We start from the raw sequence: 22,047 nt of genomic DNA, 5'->3' as shown, positions 1-22,047 counted from the left end.
CTCTCTTCTGTACTATACATCGTGCCCCTCCGGGGAAGGGATGCCTCGGCACGGGCCCGCTGAGGCGCCCCTTCCCCACACCGCTGTAGAACATATTCCCACACCTTTTTCTCTTTTTATGATCCCAGCAGGGGTGGGGGTCTGGAGCCCTGATTGTCATCTGGCTCCGATGTCTCGCTTGCTGATTGAGTGGCGGTTGCTCATCTCCGTGCTACCCCACAGCTTCTCCAAGCTACCTAACCTCCCGCCCTCTGCTGGCTGAGGCGCGTGCCTCTCTCTGCCACCAGCTGCTTGGTCACAGCTAGAAGCAGAGGTGCCAGGACCTTGATGTATGCGTTGGTCCTCAGCAGTGGGCAGACACTAGGGCGTTGGGGAGCAAGTTCCACTCAGTGAGGGAAGTGGTTCAGTGCGGCTTTTCCTTCAGCTGCAGTAGTGGAGACCCCAGAGGCAGCAGAGGTTCTTCAGGTGCAAAGACCGCCCTGGGCGAAGGCTCTCCAGCCCAGAGGGGGGCCTCACACCTAGCCTGTCATCCTTCTGCCTCCTCTTCCCTCCCCACTCCCTCGCTCTTACCTCGGGTTGCCAACTAGTTAGCACTTCTGCAGAACAGAAGGGGCCTAGCTCCTCATTCCCACCTCTCAGTGGAGTCTGGTCTGCTCAGGACGTTGGGGGTGGGGCGGGGTGGGGGTGGGGGTGGGAAAGTCTACAGGATTTCCCTGCTCTGAGAAAGTCCTTCTGGTTGGCTGTAAACATCTAGAGACCACAGGAATGAAGATTATAGACTCCCGTTTTCTGTTTTTCCTTATAGCAAGTAAAATTTTACAAAACTGTTTTTCCCTAGCAGTGATTTGTGTCACCTTCAAAGGTGTTCTCTCTACTCCTCATTTTGAATTACTTTTACAACAAAGGTTAGTTATCCTTAAAGAGGTGCTTCCAGGCTTGAAGAAAACAAAGGCTTAAAAACCAAAGGACTTAAAAACCAAAGGTGGCGCATGCCTGTAATCCCAGCACTCTGGGAGGCAGAGGCAGGTGGATTTCTGAGTTCGAGGCCAGCCTGGTCTACAGAGTGAGTTCCAGGACAGCCAGGGCTATACAGAGAAACCCTGTCTCAAAAACACAAAATCCAAAAAACCAAAAAAACCCAACAAGCAAACAAACAAAAAACCCAAGGACTTGGGTGTGTTAGCGCTAGGAATCAGACTCAAGAGCAGAGGCTGAGGTACCTGCATGTAACATAACAAAGCAGGTCTGGCCTTCAGCTTCTCCCAGAATCCCTCAGTCCCTACCAGTCACCAGGACCTGTGGGCCTGCCCTCCGACCTGGACTTTCCAGATGACGGGCTTTCATCTTCTTCCTCTCCAGGAGAAGCTCTTCCTTAAGTAATGCAGACATTTTGGTCTCTCACTGTTCCCTCAGCGTTTTTTCTCTCTGTGTACGCAGGCTCTTTCTCTCTTCCCTCTCTACCTGTGGCGACTTCCCTAACCTTGATCCTTGGGACCAGTGAAGCCACCCAAGAGTGGCTTCCCAATGAACCTGCCCTAATGTACTCTACTTTTGCTTGAACTGGCCCCTCTCACCAGCAGAGAATAACTTATCAGTTAGATATCAGAAATAAGGACAATTAGAAAACAGGAACGAGGGCAAAAACTTGTTCTAAGTCAGCCAACACGGGCCAGTTCTGAGCTCAGAGTGGAAGACTGAGAAGACGCAGAGGAGAAGGTGGCCTGGGGCAGGGAGGGGTGGTTCTGGAGGTGACTGTGCTTGGGTTGATCCTCTGTGTGAAATACATACTGAGACTTCTCAATGCAGAGGAGAACGTGTCTATCCGAGGCTCTCAGTCCGCAGCTGAAATGTTGGCTTCTCAGGGAGGTCACCGGGACTGCCTTTCAGGGTCACATAGGCAGGAGCCCAGAGCGGGAGGGAAGACAAGCAGTGGGGGCCTGCGTCTGGTGCTGCGGTTTGTGAACTAAGAGACAAGGCAAGGCCACACAAGACGTGTGAGGCAGAGACTGCGCCCAGACAATCACATGTCTCACAGTCACTCTGAGCCAGATGCTGCCCTTAGACTGTTCTCATCTGGTTCCTGGTAACTCCAGGAGGAACCGCTAGTATCCACTCCACTGTAGGGAAAGTTAGCTTCAGAAAGGCTCTTTGTTCCGATGATCTAGCTTCTAAGATCTGGGGCGGGAGCATCTTCCTTCTTTATTTATAATTCGTGCAAGTTTACCGCTTTGCTGTCTCCGTGTGCCCAGCATCTGTTCTTGCTTTAGGCTGCTTCGCGAGTTTGACTCTCTTTTGGTTTAGTTCTTGAACCTCTCATGGTGTCAGCTGCCTGGTTTTAAGCCTACTAACGGCCTTCAGAGCCATGCTTGCTGGAGGGTGTCTCAGGGTGCAGAAATAATAGAAATTCCTGCTCTGTACCCTGATTCCAAGTCACCGCTTGAGTGGTCCAGTCCAGATGGCCTCTTCACTCATGAACCAGTGGCTGAGATCAGGGGGATACAGAGGCAGGAGTTCTACTCTGGTTGACTGCACTTTCTCAGAATAAAGAGTAGTGGGCAGATGGATACTTAGAAACCTAAGATCTGTGGGGAAAGCGGGCAGTGGGTGCTGGGTAGAAAGGCCTGCAGGAGTGGGAGGATTGGCTGAGGGGGTGTCTGCGGGGGTGGCATAACCACCCAGAGTCCCTGCCGGAGCTCCACTAGTGAGTGCCATGCCCTGTGACTTCCTGTTGCCTGCTCCTCTGGTCTTTTGTTCAGCCTACAAACAGTTTGCTCCCTCTAGGACTGTTTTTCATGAATTCATCATAGTAGATCACTAAGTAACTGAGACAGGGTTTCTCTGTGTAGCCTTAGCTGTCCTGGAACTCACTGTAGACCAGGCTGGCCTTGAACTCGCAGAGATCCACCTGCCTTTCCCTCCTGAGTGCTGGGATTAAAGGAGTGCACCACCATTGCCCAGACACTAAGTAACGTTTGTTTAAATCACATTTCACCTGATACATGTTAGGGCCTCTGACAGAACAATAAATTCTATCCTGCTTGCCAGGACCTTTTTTTGGGTTCCCAGACAAATGGGGGCAGACAGCCAAGAATACAGGTAACGGCCAGGACATAGCTCTGAAAAGGAAAAGCTGGAGGTGTAACCCAGTGTTAGAGTCACAAGGACTGCAAACGAAACCCTACAACCAAGCCCACGCCAACAGATCGTGTAGCTGGGGCCGGCTGGGTGACTCCTGACCTGGAGGAATGGTGGAGACTGTTCTTGCCACAGCCATGGCTTGAAAGGGTGGAGACAGGAGCTAGCCAGTCCTAGAATTCCATTTAGCATTAATGCATTAATGCTTCCTTTTACTTTTAAAAGTTATTTACTTTTAATTATGTGTATATGTCTGCCTGCCTGCCTGTCTGTCTGTCTGCCTACCTGTCTGTCTGTCTGTCTCTGTGTATGTGTGAATGTGTGTGTCAGTGTATGCATAAGTGCAGGTGCCGATGGCGGCCAGAAGAGGGCATTGGCACTTCTGGAGCTGGGTTTACAGATGTTTGGGAGCCATTCAGATGAACTGCCCCTCATGCGTGCTGGAAACTGAATTCAGGTCCTCTGCAGGAGCAGCAAGAACTCTTACCACCGGGACATCTCTCCTGCCCTGCCCTTGAACGCTGGGCCCTCCTGCTTCCATCCCACAGTGCTGAGACTGCACATGTGAGCAGTGCTGGCACAATGCCTGTGCTCTCTGAGAGGAGACAAGTGCTCAGACAGAGTTACCCAACACCTGCAGCCCCCGATGTTCTCCTACACTAAAACACAGGCCGGAATGGAGAAAACCCAAGTTTGAACGATGAGTTGGTGTCCAGAGGAGCCCTGAGCTCACTGTGGCTTCCTGGTCAACACCTGCCAGGAGGTGATGAGGTGTACCATCAAGCCTTGCAGGTGTCGCCCCAGACACGTCAAGTTCCTCTGGGACCCCTGGAAGGTCGTCTGGGTCAAAAGGAAATGGGTGGGGCTGAGCAGTATACCGATTGCCTCGAGGAAAGCACACAAGGTAAAAACATCCTATAAAATCAAATTAATATTTGCATAGTATATATTTTCCATAATTCTGCCTTTAATTATCACATAATTACTACATTTAAATGTTTATAATTTATTTAAAAATTTTTTTCCACATAACATTTTTTATTGATTCTTTGAGAGTTTTTTTTTTGTTTTTTTTTTTTTGTTTTTTTGTTTTTTTTTGGTTTTAAGGAGACAGGGTTTCTCTGTGTAGCCCTGGCTGTCCTGGAGCTCACTCTGTAGACCAGGCTGGACTCGAACTCAGAAATCCCCTTCTGGCTTCCCCTGCAAAGAAATTAAAAAAAAAAGAAAAGAAAACAGAACACGGCCACTTTGTGTCATCTGTATACTGGAGGACGGCCAAACTCTCAGTGGGCGGTCCCTTAGAACGGCGTCCTTCTGCTCCCACAGATCATCCGCTGTGGAGAGCCACACTGCAGCGACAGTACAGACCACGAACATGGCTCCCAGCTGCAGAGGACCGCGGATGGACCCAGACAAGGCCCTGGGATACAGCCAGGACCATGAATGTCAACAAGACCTCAGGTGGCAGAGCAGGCCACTCACATCAACATGTCCCCCACCCCCCAGCGCAGCAGGACTCAGGGACATTGACATGGCTTCAGGCTGCTGCGGACCACGGAAATCTGCATGGCCTTCAGTGGTAACATGTGCCATAGACATCATCCCAGCCCCTAGCTGCTGGTTGTTCTGCCTGAGTCTATGCACCCTTGGCCGGGGTGCACAGGGGGTGTCATAGGCTGACCTTATTAACAAATTTTACTATTAGCATATGGTTGGGTCTTTAAGAGGTATTTAAATTTTTATTTACTTTCCTCCTGAGACAGGGTATCTCTGTGTAGCCCTGATTGTCCTGGAACTCACATTGTAGAATTCAGAGTTCTGCCTGCCTCTGCCTCCTGAGAGCTGGGATTAAAGGTGGGTGCCACCAGCCCCAGCTTAAATTTTTGATGTAATTAAAACATTTTTTATGAGCATGACATCACGCCTGCATGTATGTCTATTCACCATGTACACGTCGGGTGTTTATAGGCGCCCAGAGACCAGAAGAGGGCATCAGAGCCCATGAAGTTAGTTATGGATGGGTGTGAGCAGCTATGTGGGTGCTAGAAACCAAGTCCAGGTCCTCTACAAGAGCAGCAGGTGCTCTTCACTGCAGAACTCTCCCTCTGGCCCATTACAGGGGCTTCCTTAAGCTGTACACTTAAGGTTAAAAAACTGAAAATAGAATTACCAACCATGTGTTACAGCTATAGCGTGTGGGCTCTAGCTCTCTAAGTCAACATACCACAGAGCTAACCCACCTACTCCTGTTGAACACTCACAACAGTCAGGAAATGGACCAGTCTAAAGGTCTGTCAACAGATGAATGGATAAGGAAAATGTTACATATCCACAGCAGGATTTTTATATAGCTATAAAGAACACTGAAATCCTGACATTTACAGGAAGCTGGGCACTGTGACATGTACCTGGAATCCCAGCACATGGGAAGGGAAAGCAGAAAAATCCCTGCAATTTTGAGGTCAGCTTTAACTACAGAGTGGAATCTGGTCTCAAAACACACACACACACAGACACACACACACACAGACACACACACAGACACACACACACCACACACACACACACACCACACACACACACACCACACACACACACCACACACACACACATACCACACACACAGACACACACACACACACCACACACACACACACCACACACACACACAGACACACACACACACAGACACACACACAGACACACACACCACACATACACACAGACACACACACAGACACACACACCACACACACACACAGACACACACACAGACACACACACACACACCACACACACCACACACACACACCACACACACACCACACACACAGCACACACAGCACACACACCACACACACACACACACACACACACACACACACACACACACACACAAAGACCAAAAACACATTTGCAGGAAACTAGATGCAACTGGAAACCAGTGAGTGATAGGAACCATAGTTAGACAGTTACCACAGGTATCTCTCTGGTGACTTAGAGCTATTTGGGCATAAACCCTCTCTCTACAGCTGGGTCACATAGCTGGTTGTTCTGTTTTCACCTTTTTTTGAGGCGCCTCCATCTTGATTTTCATAGTGGCTGCATTAGTGTACTGCTAGCGGTAACTGTCAGATTCACACGAAAGACAAAGAGGAAACACAACAAAGGAGCTGAACCGCTAAAGCAAAGAGATCTATTTCTCAAGAAATGCATGCAAAGACTTCTCAAGATAAAGAGGACACACAATAGAGGAGGCAAACAGCTGTATAGAGATTAAAATTATGTGTGTATTACATGCATGTGCATACTTACGTGCATGTGTGTGTGTGTGTACAAATTGTGAAACTAGGAAGGGAATCATGAGAGGGGGGAGGAAAAGAGAAAGTGATGGATCAGATGGGAACATGGAAGGGGGCTGCTGAGATCTCAGCCAGTAAAGGTGCCTGCCCAGAGACTACTGACGACCCTGGTGGAGGGAGGGAGCTGAAGTGACTTCCAAAAATTTTCCTTTGACCACTGCAAGGGTACTCTGGTGCAGGATGTGGCCTCCTTCCAATAAACAAATGCAAAATTGTTTTTTTAAAGGAAAATAAAGCAGAAGAGGTGGGGTGGTGGGAGACCATGTCAGAAGGAACCAGCTAGAATGGGGCAAAGGGTATAGGGACACCCAGCAGGGAAGGTGAGCAACTGAGAACAAAATGTAATGACACATTTGCATGAAAATGCCATAATGAAATTCATTTGTATGGTAATTTCCCAAAACCAAACCAACCAAACCAACCAAACCAAACCAAACCAACCAACCAACCAACCAACCAACCAACCAACCAATCAATCAACCAACCAACCAACCAACCAACCAACCAACCAACCAACCAACCAATCAATCAACCAACCAATCAACCAACCAATCAGCCATGCAAGCAAGCGAGCAACCAACCAACCAACAACAAAAAGTAAAAATCAAAACAAACAAACAACCCACCACTACCACCAATAACAACAACAACAAACCACCAAAACCCAAAACCCCAAAACTAAAACCAAAGTCAGTCAACTTCAGTAGATTTAGACCTAGAATTCAGGTCCACAATCCATGTGCAGTGAATGAACCCAACGTGTGTCTTCCTTGAGTATGTACACTTAGGGACTGGTATTTGGTGCTTGGTGGCTCTCCAAGTTTTGTAATCTGCCTCATACATGTGCAGCTTAGACCCATATTGGACGTGGGTGGTTCTGTTTCAGGTATCTGTTCTCCAGGCTCTTCAGCAGTCCACAGAGTTCACCACCCATTCCTCTCCTGTGCAGTTATGCACTGCTGAGCTCAAAAGGAGAGGAGATAAGAGAAGACATATAGGGATTCTCTTCCTTTTTTTTTTCCTGGAACACAAGGACAACATTTCTTACGGCCAGAGAGATGAGGTTTTGGATAATGGGAGGGGTGACTCCTCAAAGCTCAACAGGCTAGACTGACCTGAGGTCGATGTATAAATATAAATAAATGGTTGTTGTGTTAGTTTGATTCTTTGTTACTGTGGCAAACATCATGACCAAATGCATCTTGGGAAGGAAAGGGCTACTTGACTTACAGATTACAGTTCATCATGGTGGGAAGTCAAATCAGGAACCTGGGGGCAGGAACTGAAACAGAGACCATGGAGAAGCTCTGCTTACTGATTTCTTTTCTGTGGCTTGCTCAGCCTGATTTTTTACATACCCTAAGATCCCTGTGACCCCACGCACAGTGGGATGGGCCCTACCACATCAATCATTTAGCAAGAAAATTCTCCACAGACCAGTCTTGTGGAAGTGATTCCTCAGCTGGGGTTCCCTCTGTAGCGGTGAGTTTTACTACTCTGTTTTGTGTTCCTGGCCATAGTGCTTCCACCCACCCACCCAGCGAATCTCTGGATCTGTGAATGAAGCACACATTAGATTATTTATAAATGTCCTGGCTGGGCACTTCCAAACCTCCCCTGCAACCCTAGATCAGTGGCCACTTACCCGAAATCTCATCTGGCTACCTGGCTTTATTTCCGTCAGCTCCTACAGCCATCTGTATCTCCCCCTGGAGCCATGGCGCTCCTCTGTCTCCTCCCTCCTCCCGTGTCCGAGCCCTCACAAATCTAAGGCTCCCATCCCATCTCCCTGTGCCCAGCCATTGGCCTCTGGCATCTTTACTGATTGATCAAAAACCGATTGGGGACAAGGACCTTCAGTATTTGAACAGGCTGATTCCTGATTGAATCAAAGCTTAGCACTAGTCTCCAATACCCTCTTCCCAGATGATGTTACTTTGTGTCAAATTGACATAAAACTAATCAACATCAACATTCCATGGAGCACAGAAGTCTTTCTTTCTTTCTTTTTTCTTTTCCTTCCTTCCTTCCTTCCTTCCTTCCTTCCTTCCTTCCTTCCTTCCTTCCTTCCTTCCTTCCTTCCTTCCTTCCTTCCTTCTCCCCCCCTCTTTCTCTCTCTCTTTTAGTTGTTTGACCAGAAAATGGAGGGTTCTTTGGAAGGTTTACTATTTGTGTCTGTCTCAGTCTCCTGCCTAAGGACCAGCTGTGGCTGTGTGAGACCTGCATGGTAAAACAGGTCAAAGTCTGGAGTGTGCTGATTATCTTCAAGTCTTGGCCACCTTTTCTGATCTGCCTCCTGCCCTACTCACTACTTGTCTGTTCTTGGGAGAATTATATATTGTAGCCAGTGAGAAAGAGTAGAGGGTGCCATTTCCTTCATCTTGATTGACATCTGGAGTCCTCAGACTTCTTGTGCGAGGATTTCTCACACTTCTTGTGCGAGGATTTCTCACACTTCTTAGCAGGGACCTGTTCAGCCTGCATCTGCTTTAGAGGTGTGAGCCATTTAACCCACCAGTTCCAGGCCTGGTGCTTTTGCGCCTGTGCAGGAAACTTTGGGTGACGCTTCGTTCTCTGGTGTGATTCTTCCATACAGGCTGGATATAAAATTCCAAGGTTTTCTTCCCTTGGGCTGTTTGCAGCAGCCACTGTCATTGTGTACATGTGCACATGTGTATAGGCATGTGTGCACGAAGTGTGTGTGTGTGTGTGTGTGTGTGTGTGTAGCATCTTGGGTTCACTGTCTAACAGCGTTTCTTCAAATCACTTAGATTTTAGTAAACTCAAATATCTTTACAGAGAGGATAGTGGAGATCTTTTCCAAAGCCCCATGTAGTTCTGAAGATAGGTGTGATGGTTTGAATATGCTTGGCCCAGGGAGTGGTACTATTAGGAGGTGTGGCCTTGCTGGAGTATGTGTGGTCTTGTTAGAGCAAGTGTGTCATTGTGGGAGTGGGCTTTGAGACCCTCCTCTTAGCTGCCGGGAAGATGGTCGTCTCCTGGCTGCCTTTAGGTTAAGGTGTAGACCGCTCAGCTCCTCCTCTGGTACCATGGCTGTGATCTTATCTTTTTTCCTTCTTTTTTCTTTTCTCTTCTTTTTTTCTTTTTTGGTTTTTTCAAGACAGGGTTTCTCTATGTAGCCCTGGCTGTCCTGGAACTCACTCTGTAGACCAGGCTGGTCTCCAACTCAGAAATCTGCCTGCCTCTGCCTCCCAAGTGCTGGGACTACAGGTGTGTACCACCACTGCCTGGTTGATCTTTTCTTTTCTATTAGCCTTGTCATTGTTCATCAAATATATGCATTTGGCTTGCTTTCCCTTGCTTTACTTGTGTTCTTGATCTGAACCTTTCTTCAGAATGTAGATTTTTCATTCCATTGATGTCTTAGAATCTCTGTGGGATATGCACACATCCCACTCAGGAAGAGAGCCTGTACTGGGAAGTGAGCCTGTATCCGGAAGTGAGCCTGTACCGGGAAGTGAGCCTGTATTGTGAAGTGAGCCTGTACTGGGAAGTAAGCCTGTACCAGGAAGTGAGCCTGTATCCAGAAGTGAGCCTGTATCAGGAAGTGAGCCTGTATTGGGAAGTGAGCCTGTACCGGGAAGTGAGCCTGTACCAGGAAGTGAGCCTGTACTGGGAAGTGAGCCTGTATCCGGAAGTGAGCCTGTATCCGGAAGTGAGCCTGTATCAGGAAGTGAGCCTGTACTGGGAAGTGAGCCTGTATCAGGAAGTGAGCCTGTATCAGGAAGTGAGCCTGTATTGGGAAGTGAGCCTGTACCAGGAAGTGAGCCTGTACTGGGAAGTGAGCCTGTACCGGGAAGTGAGCCTGTATCAGGAAGTGAGCCTGTATCCAGAAGTGAGCCTATACTGGGAAGTGAGCCTGTATCTGGAAGTGAGCCTGTACTGGGAAGTGAGCCTGTACCGGGAAGTGAGCCTGTACCGGGAAGTGAGCCTGTATCCAGAAGTGAGCCTGTATCCAGAAGTGAGCCTGTATTGGGAAGTGAGCCTGTACCGGGAAGTGAGCCTGTACCGGGAAGTGAGCCCGTACCAGGAAGTGAGCCTGTATCTGGAAGTGAGCCTGTATCCAGAAGTGAGCCTGTATCAGGAAGTGAGCCTGTATCCGGAAGTGAGCCTGTATCCGGAAGTGAGCCTGTATCCGGAAGTGAGCCTGAATCAGGAAGTGAGCCTGTATCTGGAAGTGAGCCTGTACCGGGAAGTGAGCTGCTTCTCACCAGCATCACCCTTCTTTCTGAGCACTCCTGAACTCTGCCAGAGAAAGAAGTGTGGGGAAAACCATAAGCTCAAAGGAGCAATTTCAAGTCCAGCTCTACCCCAACTCCTATCTGTTTTCTATTTAGTGAGGGTTTTACTCTGTAGCCCTGACTGGCCTTAAACTCAGGACCATCCTTCTGTTTCAGCCTTTCAGGTGCTGGAATTACAGGCGTGAGCGCACACACCCAGCTAACTTCCTTCTGGACTGCCTTTTGCCATCATCTCTGACCTTACCTATGCCCCCAAGGAGGAGGTGGTTTCTCTTCAGGAGGGTGGGCACAGACACGTACTTGCCTAGAGTTTCCCTTGCTGTTCTGGAGCCTTCAGCTAGAGGAGGGAGCATTTGTATGCTGGTGACAAGGCCAGGCAGATGGCAGTTTTCTGAGGCACCTGTTTTCCAGCTGTTGGTGCCCCCATGGAGGGCAGCGTGCACATGAATAAACATAAAAAAGTCCCACAAACTCTGTTTCGGATGCTAGTAAGCAGACAAGTAGAATAAATGTTAAACAAAAAATCAGTACCCAGGGATATTTGTGTATATGTCATATCTTGCCCAGTGTGCGTGTATTAATCTTTCACTGGGAGGGGTGAATTGGCATTAACTTAATCTGGTGCCATGCTCAGAATTCCCTGGGCCCATTTTCCATTTGGAGTGAAATCAAGAAGATTAGGATGTGAGCCTGAACTTTTTCTTCTCCGGTACCTTGTGAAAGACAAGCCTCTTGTGTTTTGGGGTGATGTAATTTTCTTCATGGGAGAGGAACGTGAGATTAGTGCTTGTCCCCCACCTCTGAGTCTGGCTTTTGATTCAATTAAGCTGTAGGAGTAATCTTTTAGTAGAGTGTTCTGTCGTAGCTTTAATGCCATTTCTGATTTTGCCTATGTGAACGGGGCCTGAGTCTCCTCCAAGTGTCCAATTAGGATAAGTTACGAGAACAAAGTGGGGGAAGTGACATTGGATATTATACCAAAGCCATTTATGCTATCAAATAATGATGTCTCTTTTCTAGAAACACATAATTATATTTGGAATTCACGATAACATTCTCCAGTATTTCAAAATCCAGACCACATACAGATAAAATATCAGAGGAAGGAAAATGCTTTTGATGTGTCAGAATTCATTTCTTTTCCAAGTCATTGTGCTTTGTCTAATAGTAAGTGAATGAGCACTTATCAAAACCTAGAAAGGTTGTTGTTCAAATGTGCCACTCTGAACATTTGCCCAGATTCAGCTTAATATATTCTATCAGCATGAGGAAAGCCGAGAGAGTATAACAAAGTCACTCCGGGAAGAGACTGAAACCTACATTAGGCATTGCCCCTAAATATTTTAAAAATGTTTAGTTAAGTTATAGAAATAATGCATGAACAGTTACTTAATGTAAAAATGTGCAAATAATACTTGCTTAAATACATTACAGCATGAAGTAAAAATTTCTTCTATGAGAAATTTGGGAATCTATCTTTTCATGGCTAGCACCTATAATTTAGCATTTTTTATAATAAGATAATTTTGTAGCTGCCCATTAAAGTGTGTAATTTATTATTTCAGTTTCTCTTTCTACTATTTTGCATTTTGGTTTGGTTCTCTTTAGCAGGGAGATTTATTATGTAATTTTCTAAAGTGTAGCACTTATTTTTTTTTTTGCCCATTAATGTCTCTATTTTTATGATTTGCTTTGCAGAATCAATCACTGTGGTGTTTTATGCTTATTTCCACATGTATCTTATTCTCCTGCTAAATTGTAAGTTCCTTGAATAGTGAAAGTCTAAAATCCAGTGTCTTCTTGTACTGTATCATTTTACGTATTATCTTATTTAAAAAAATGTTTGTTTATGTATGCGAGTACACTCTTGCTGTGGACACAATAGAAGAGGGGCATTGGATCCAGTTGCAGATGGTTGTGAGCCACCATGTGGTTGCTGGGAATTGAACTCAGGACCTTAGGAAGAGCAGTCAGTGCTCTGAACTCCTGAGCCATCTCTCCAGCTCCTGTACTGTATCATTGTAAGAACATCACATACAGAAGTTGTTAAGAAAATACTTTTCCTTGATAGACATGATAGACATGCAGATAAACATAAGATTATTTCCAATCTGCTGCACTGGTCTTATTGATACTTTCAGGAAATGATGCCTGTGGTATAAATCTATAAATCTTTTCTGTCTCCAGCAGGAATTGTGATTTGACTTGACCTCCTCCTCCTCCTCCTCCTCCTCCTCCTCCTTCTCCTTCTTCTTCTTCTTCTTCTTCTTCTTCCTCTTCTCCTCCTCCTCCTCCTCCTCTCTCTCCCTCTCCCTCTCCCTCCCTCTCCCCCCCCCCTCTCTCTCTCTCTCTCTCTCTCCCCCTCTCCCTCTCTCCCTCTCTCTCCCCCCCCCCCCCCCCCGATTGCTCACTAGAGGAAGGGTTTATTTGGGCTTATGACTTAAGGGATGCAGTCCTTTCCTACAGGGCAGCCGTGGCAGCAGGAGGCACTGACACATTGGGTCCTAAGTCAGGAAGCAGAGAGTGGCCGGAAGTGAGTGAGTGGGCTATTGTAGCCCACTCTCCCAGGGGCCATTTTCCCATTCAAGGCTTTACTTCTTCAAAGGTCTATGTCCTACCAAATATCACCATCAGCTGGGGACCAAGGGTTTGCATCCGTGCAGTAGAACTGGAGACAGGCATTTTACGTTCAATCACAGCACCATTAACAGTCCTAACCCTGTTTAAAAGTCTAGAGTCTTAGAGCCAGTGAGTCGCTGGCTCAGTGAGCAAGGATATTTACTGCCAAGTTTGATGACAGGAGTTTGATTCCTGGAACCCATGGTAGAAAGAGAGAACTGACTACCAAAAGCTGTCATTTGATGGTCACACATGTGCCACGACACATTCCACATCCACATCCACATCCACACACACACACACACACACACACACACACACACACACAGAGACACACAGACACAGAAAGACAGACACACACAGACACAGACAGACAGACACACACACAGACACATAGACACAGACACACACACAGACAGACAGACAGACACACACAGACACAGACACACATACAGACACACACAGACACACAGACACAGACACACAGACACAGACAGACAGACACACATAGACAGACAGACACACACAGAGAGACACACAGACACAGACACACAGACAGACACAGACACAGACAGACACAGACAGACAGACAGAGACACACACAGACAGACAGACACAGACAGACACACACACACACACACACACACACGAATAAATAAATGTTAAAAAGGTTCAGAGTCTCTCCCAAGGGACAAGCCCTTAACGGTCAAATCTTGTGAAAATAATAATAAGCAAGTTAGAGGACTCCAAATATATGATGACAGAATAAATATGTCCCGTCTAAAACTAAGGAACAGGAGGATAACTGGAAAGACGGCGCCAAAGCAGGCCTGGAATCCAGTGGTTTCTAGGGAAGCACCAAATCCCGAAGCTCCGTGTCTGGCGTCCAGGACTGCTGATGGGATCCCTGGGCTCTCTCTGGCGGCTTTGGGAAGTCCTGCCTCTCCAGCTCTGCTGCCTATGGCGAGCTCTCGGGCCGGCTCCACTCTGGTGGGTGTGCCGTGGTCTTGGCATCTCCAGCATCAATACCGCTGCAATTGAGGCTTCACTTTCTGGCACCATTCAGCGACTTCTCAGGGCCTCCTTGCAGGGACTCCGACCTTGCTACGCATGCCCGGCCTCAGCAGATCTGTGGAACCCTCATGCCGGTCTCCATTATTTCTTCATCCCTACATTTTGCGTGTCTGAGCAGCCAGCACCACGCTGATATCACTGCCAAGTCCTACTGCTAGCTCCTTTCTCTCACAGCCATGGTGACCTCTGGCCCAATCAGGGAAAACACTCTGCTAAACAGTTGTTTTTGAGCAGGGACACCCAGTCAGCAGCATTCTCAGGTCATGCTTAAATAATCTGAATTTTCACAAATTAGAGCCTCTGGTTGGTGGTGTCTTGCCCTCAGTGTCCTAGGGCAGAACAGGGTTCTCTTCAATGATGTGAATCTGTCTGACAATCATATTGCTTTCTCAGCATGTTCCTTATCTATGACTTTAAACCTTCTCATGCCCTGTACCTTGCCAAGCTGCACAGTTTTGTATTTTTCTGCCCTATTTGTTGTTGTCCCCTGCAGTCCTGGTTCCTGATTATAGTTATTGCAGTAGGCAATAGCTATGCCACAATATAGCACTGGGTGTTATTTTGTATTGAAGTCTCCTCTACCAAACAAAGTAACCAATTGCCTTGAAGAGAAGAACACAGGCTTTTTTTTTTTTGTCAGAATGTATCATGAACGGCGACTAACCTAGTTTCCAACAGTTTTTGATCTTCGCTGAAGCCTCGTGATCCAGGTCTCCTCTATTAGCATTTCTTTGCATTCTGTGCTTCCAACTTCTACCAGAGTGGTCTGTTAAGCACTACTTATAGCTTTCTAGGATTTCTCTAACCAAACTGCTTCAAACTGGTCCGTATTCTCCCAGCAAAGCAGTCCCAAAGGTCTAAGGACCGCACAGCTTTACCACAACAATATCCCCACTTGCCAGTGCAAATTTTCTTTTCTTTTTTCTTCTCTTTTCTTCTCTTTTCCTCTCTTCTCTTTTTTTTCTTTTTCTTTTTTTCTTTTTTTGTTTTTTTTTTTTTTCGAGACAGGGTTTCTCTGTGTAGCCCTGGCCGTCCTGGAACTCACTCTGTAGACCAGGCTGGCCTTGAACTCAGAAATCCACCTGCCTCTACCTCCTGAGTGCTGGGATTAAAGGCATGCGCCACCACTGCCAGGCTTGGTGCAAATTTTCTGTGCTCATTTTTCTTGCTATTGTGACAAAATACTGGACCAAGCCAGTAAAATAAGGCAAGGCTTATTTTAGTTAACAGTTTAAGAAGGACACAGTTCGTCATGGTGGGGAAGGCCTGCTGGTAAGAGCCTGGCGGCTGTCACAATTGATCTATAGTTGGGAAGTAGTGAATAAGCTAAATGTGGTGGCACATAGGAGGCTGAGGCAGGAACACTGTTACCTATGCCAGAGTGAGACCTTGTTCCAAACAAAGAAACAACGTGCTGACCTGTGGAGTTTCATCTTATGGAAACTAAATCGAGCACTCAGGTTGAAAGTACAGCTCAAATACCTCCTTTCTATGATGCCCTTCTCACCCCTACCTCCCCATACACAGAGTCCCCAAGCTCCGAAATTACAGTGGGGACAAGATGAACATGCCCTTCTCTGTAGAGGACTGTCAAGTCTAAAAATCTGCTGGTGTCAGAGGGACAACCAGGTTTTTCAAACTGATCCCCCATGGTAATTGTGTCAGTGGTGGCAAGGGCAGTGATACTGTTTTGCCCACAACAGTTTCAGGGATTCTCTTAATCCTTTAGAGACCTCTACTTAGGGAAAACCAGATCCTTGGCTTTGATGCAGAAAGGAGTTTCAAGACATTGTGATGCAGGGTTGGAATTTATTAAGAGATTTCAGTGATAGATCTTAAACATGAGGTGGAGAGACAGGCACATGGGAAGCAGTATGACTCGGGCGCAGGGACGTGGGCCTCTCTGAGAGAGTCACTCTTTACACAATAGCCACATTATCTTTAAAGAAGATATATTTAAGATTTGTTATTTTTAAAGGCATCATCTTCAAAAGGTTGTCTGGGAATTCAGATGAGATCACAGGGTGGTTCTGTCGCTGTACCTGACAGGATTAGGACTGACAGAGTAAAAGTTTAAATTACAGGGATGCAGGAAGGCAGGATAACTGCATTATAAACAAAGTTACCAATCTTGTTTGAGATTCTCAGAAAATGTGTGGGAGGGAAATGAAGCCCTACCCACAGTCACAAGCTTTCAGACCTTAAGCCTGCTTCATTGGTACTGTAACATAAAAATATCAGCTCTTTGTCAGCAACCTTAACTGCAAATGCTAATCTTGTTGGAATTCTTGCTGGTTCTCCGGTGAAAGTTCTTTTGGTGAAAAGCTCGGAAGGCGAGAGGCTCTTGCCCCTTCCCAGCTCCCCATAACTTTCCCTGTCTATCTGTCACGCGTTGGTTGTTTTGTTCTTTATCCTATTCATACAGGCGTAAGTCAGATGATATAAATGAATATAAAATCAAATTGGTTTTCTCATTCTAAGGATAAAATGCCTTTTTTGAAAAAATATTTATTTATTTATTTTATGTATGTGTGTACACTGCTGCTCTCTTCAGACACACCAGAAGAGGGCATTGGATCCTCTTATAGATGCTTGTGAGCCACCATGTGTGTGGCTGCTTGGATTTGAACTCAGGACCTCTAGAAGAGCAGTCAGTGCTCTTAACCACTGAGTCATCTCTCCAGCCCTGTAAAGTGTTTTTTAAATTAGTGATTAATGGCGGAGGGCCCGGCCATGGCGGTTGGTCCTGGGTTCTATAAGAAGGCAAACCACGATGAACAAGTCAGTGAGCAGCACCCCTCCCTGGCCTCTGCATCCACTCCTGCCTCTGGGTTCCTGTTCTGCTTGGGTTCCTGTCCTCACTTCCTTCAGTGATAAACAGTGTTGGAGAAGTGTAAGCCAGAGAGGCCCTTTCCTCCCCAAGTTGCTTTGGCTATGGCAATCACAGCAATGGAAACCCTAAGACGTGAGTTGCCATGACAATAAAGCAGTCCATGGAAAGAGGGAATGAAGCAGAGACAGGAGGATTGTGAGTTCCAGGCCGGCCTGAGCCATAGTATGGTAAGACTTTAAAAGATAAACAAACATAACAGAAGCAGGAAAGAACCAGCCTCCCGGAAGAAATAGAAAAAAACCCCATAATCACCATTTCAAGGAAAATCCAGTGAGGCTTGGCTGCAGCTCCCCACGTCTCCCCTGTTGCAGTTTTTGGATAACGGGTGAAGTAAACAATAAGATGAAATTCCAGTAGCTAACCCAATCAGGTGTTGCCTAATAGGGCCTACTATCATTAAAATGCAATTCGATTCATTTGGAGAGTGAAATACCACGAGTGCCACTGCACCGGAGTGCCCATGAGAAGATGGTATTGTATAAGCTGGGTTAATTCCTTCATCACCAATTTAAATAAAAATTGATAAAACATGAGGCGGTTGGCAGGCATGGAGGCCTGGGATAGCACAGAGGGTACCAGACGGCGCCTTTCCTGCCAGAGGGAATTGGCAAAGGATGTAGCTTCAGAGCCCGCATCCTGGAAGCCACAAGTGGTGGAAACAGAGTCCCGTTGCCCACCCATGTGCCGCTGTGGAGGAGGAGCCCTGCAGGGCCAAGCAGCTTACAAGGGACCTGACCTGCTGACCTGCTGACCTGCTGACCTGCTGACCTGCGCGTGTGGTTTTCTGGGCAGAAATGCGTGTTTTGTTCTGTGTAGAGTTGTGCTTCCTATAACTGGTGAGCAGTTTAATGGTTTGCCGTTGTATTTTTGGAAAACACAACATCGACAGAGTCTCCCTGGGACAAGCGCCTCTGTCTCAGGTGATGTCTTCCTCAAAGTAACAGTTAGGGAGTTGCTCAGTGATGCAGATCTTTACCCCACATGTCTCCTTGGAGGTCTGAAAGAGTTAGGAGTCTTCACTAGACTTGTTGTAGGCTGGGCTGCGAATACTGGGGAACTCTGTCTGCAAACTTTAATTATGAGGCCTTGGCATTGCCCTGTCTTCACATTTGGCAATAGTTAGCAGGGACTGGGATATTTGTTTCTGCTTGGCAAATTCTTGTAGGATGCTATAGGCAAAGTATGATTTCAGAGACAGGTTTATTTTGTTTATATTGTTTTTGACAAGCTTTTAATTACTCCACATACCAAAAAATAACTGATATAGTATTTAGGATTTTAATGTATTGAGTAAAAAGACTCCATAAGAGTCCCTACTAGCTGTGCTTGAATTGCCTGATTTGTGGGGTAGGATGCTTTGGACATAAAGGTTCAGAGAGTCTGGGTCAGAAGGATACCAACAAGGTGGCAGTCTTTTGTATTGGGTTATTAGGATCCCAAAGCAGGGGAACTTTCAGGATTGATGCACTATTTATACCTTGAAAAAATCCTGAGGGTCTGTATGTGACAGACCCACATTTTGTGCCTCTCAGTGAGGCTGGTGTCTTTTCCTTTGCATCCGAATATCAAAAGAGATATGTGTCCAATCCGAAGGAATTCTCTGTGTGTTGCCTTTTATTTTCAAGGAAACATTTTCTAGTAATTCCTGTGTTTCAGTTGTTCGGGATTGACTCATCACGCCTTCCCTAAGTCAACATGAGTATGGTGTGCTTATATCAATAGCTGTCAGTCAGCTCTGGAGCTATGGACGGATCAGATGTGTTCTTGGGCTGAGAATGGGCGGAGTCATTACCTGAATCTCACACACGGGTATGGATGTCTGTCTAGTAAAAGCCAACTGTTTCAGTGTGTCCAGGAGCCGCTGCTGAGACAAAGTTAGGACTGCAGAGTGTCAATAGCGTTCGCTGTCTTTGAAGAGAAAGGAAGAAAAAGGATTAGTTAGAGAAGAAGTTGAACCGTATGACGTGCCTACAAACACCTGGATCACTGGTGGAGCATTCTGAAAGGACGGTGTACTGTCTACAGTCTGCATTAGGCTACAACAGCAAGGATCCCGTATCCGTGAGAGTGCTTATCAAGGGCTGGGTCTGGCCAGATGAGCTGTCTGCAGCTGAGGTGACCCCCCCAGCAAGGGTGCACTTCCTGTGGCTAGGCAGAAGAGCTGAGGTGACCCCCCCAGCAAGGGTGCACTTCCTGTGGCTAGGCAGAAGGTCTAGGAATCTTGGTGCCATGACCTACTTAGTGTCTGCCAGCCCAGCACACATAATTAAAACATTTCTTCAAAATACATTTATTTAAAGGGACACGATGGTCTCTTGGGCCACAAATGTGGAGGCCCTCTCCTTCCTTCTTCCTTTCCTTCCCTCCCTCCTTCCCTCCCTCCTTCCTTCCTTCCCTCCTTCCTTCCTTCCCCCTTCCTTCCTTCCCTCCTTCCCTCCCTCCTTCCTTCCCTCCCTTCTTCCTTCCTTTCCTCCTTCCTTCCCTCCTTCCCTCCTTCCTTCCCTCACTCCTTCCTTCCCTCCTTCCCTCCCTCCTTCCTTCCCTCCCTCCTTCCTTCCCTCCTTCCCTCCATCCTTCCTTCCTTCCCTCCTTCCCTCCATCCTTCCTTCCTTCCCTCCTTCCCTCCATCCTTCCTTCCTTCCCTCCTTCCCTCCATCCTTCCTTCCTTCCCTCCCTCCTTCCCTCCTTCCCTCCATCCTTCCTTCCTTCCCTCCCTCCTTCCCTCCTTCCTTCCTTCCTTCCCTCCCTCCTTCCTTCCTTCCTTCCCTCCTTCCCTCCCTCCCTCCTTCCTTCTTTCCTTCCCTCCTTCCCTCCCTCCTTCCTTCCTTCCCTCCTTCCCTCCCTCCCTCCTTCCTTCTTTCCTTCCTTCCCTCCTTCCTTCCTTTCTTAATTTTTTTTATATTTTGTTTTTTTTGAGACAGGGTTTCTCTGTGTAGCCCTGGCTGTCCTGGAACTCACTCTGTAGACCAGGCTGGCCTCAAGCTCAGAAATCTGCCTGCTTCTGCCTCCCAAGTGCTGGGATTACAGGTGTGCGGCACCACCGCCCGTCAGACTTCCTTTCTCTCTTAAACAGACTTAATTCACTTTATTTTTCTTAATTATTCTACTTTATGTGGTAGCCACAGCTGGAGTCTGGGTCCTCCTAACAGAGACCCAGGTGTAGGTTTTCACAAGATGATCAGTGAATTCCTGATAAGGAGACTTGGTGAACTTGGTCTCTTTCCAGAGGTCAGGGGTCAGGTAGCTGTAGGTCTTGGAGATGGCATCAAAGGGTGGCCTTGGTGAAGTTGCCCAGGATGGCAGTGCAGCCCCTGGCTGACGTGTAGCAGTCGTCTATACAGGCCATCATCAGGAGCTTCTTGGGCACAGGAGAAGAGACAATGCCAGTGCCTCTGGGGGCAGGGAGGAGATGCAACAGCGCAGAGCCACAACGGCCTGTCACCTTCCAGGGAACCGTGTGGGGCTTGCCCATCTTGTTCCCCCAGTAGCCTCTCTACACAGGGACGATGGAGAGCTTGGCCAAGGTGATGGCCCCTCGGATGGCAGTAGCGACCTCTTGGAGCATTTAACACCAAGACCAATGTGACCATTGTAGTTCCCAATAGGGACGAAAGCCTTGACCCTGATCCGCTGGCCAGACCCAGTCTGCTTCTGCATGGCAGGATCTTCAGAGGCTCGTCGTTGAGGGAGGCGCCCAGGGAAAGGCAATAGCCCTGCATTCCTTAGTGGGCCTGGAGAACAGGGAGAGCTCCTCCGGGCACTTGGTCTTCACACCTCTAACCTGGCAGCCCGGCTTGGGGATGGGCAGCCATTGCCAGGTTTCAGCTTTTCCTCTACAAGCCCCACAGCCTCGACCAAGGCCACAGCCTCATCCACGACCACAGCCCCTCGGACTGCTGCGACATCCTCTGCGGAGGCCAGAGTGGCCTCCTGAGGCAGGGCTCCTGGGGCCTCTGGGCCCTCCTGCTGCACTGGCATCACGAGCCAATGTGTTTTCCCAAAGAGGAAGGAGAAGGAGAAGAAGGAGAAGAAGGAAGAAGGAAGGAAGGAGGAGGAAGAGGAAAGAAGGAGGAGCAGCAGCAGGAGGAGCCGCTGCTGCAGTGAGGTCCTCGTGTTTTCATTCTCATCAGTAACTGTGGATCAGCAGGGCTTAACAGCATGCTAAGGAAATAAAACGGTCACAAAAGGCAAATTTGAGGCCCTTTCTCAATTGTAACTAACAACCATCAATCAGTTAAACAACCAAAGACAAGGATAACGTGAAATGGCTACGGAAACAGCTCAGATGTGAAGGGCACTCGGTGCACAGGAAGGGCAGGAACACTGTCGTAACAAGTTACAGGTACGCCTGAAACTCCAGTACTGGGGTGGGGTGGGGTGGGGGGCTGAGATGTGGTCATCAGGACTTGTGAGCTTCCAGCTACCCAACCTACCAAGCAAACAGGACAAGACAAGAAAAACTAATTAGCAAGCTCCAGATTTGGGGGAGACCGTGCTTCACAGGAACGAAAGAGAGGGAACAGAAGAAGACACCTGGGGGTGTCACCTTTAGCCTCTCTGCACACACAGGCATGCGCCAGCCCCTGAGAGCAGGTGTGCATGCGCGTGTGAGTGTGTGTGTATGTGTGCGTGTCTGTGGGTGTGTGAAATCAACCTAACCCCTAGCCTTCCGTCTCTGCATCCTGTGCTTACGTACACAAGC

At 47.6% G+C, this 22,047-nt stretch overlaps 1 pseudogene; it reads right to left on the bottom strand.

The window, feature by feature from the left end:
- Window positions 1-20,453: 20,453 nt before the first annotated feature.
- LOC127696186 (40S ribosomal protein S2-like) lies at window positions 20,454-21,323 on the bottom strand (annotated as a pseudogene).
- Window positions 21,324-22,047: the final 724 nt, after the last annotated feature.

Source organism: Apodemus sylvaticus, chromosome 11 (genome assembly GCF_947179515.1).
Source record: "Apodemus sylvaticus chromosome 11, mApoSyl1.1, whole genome shotgun sequence".
NCBI lineage: Eukaryota > Metazoa > Chordata > Mammalia > Rodentia > Muridae > Apodemus > Apodemus sylvaticus.
Note: the sequence above shows the minus strand (reverse complement) of the source record. Positions and strands in the feature narration are given on the sequence as shown.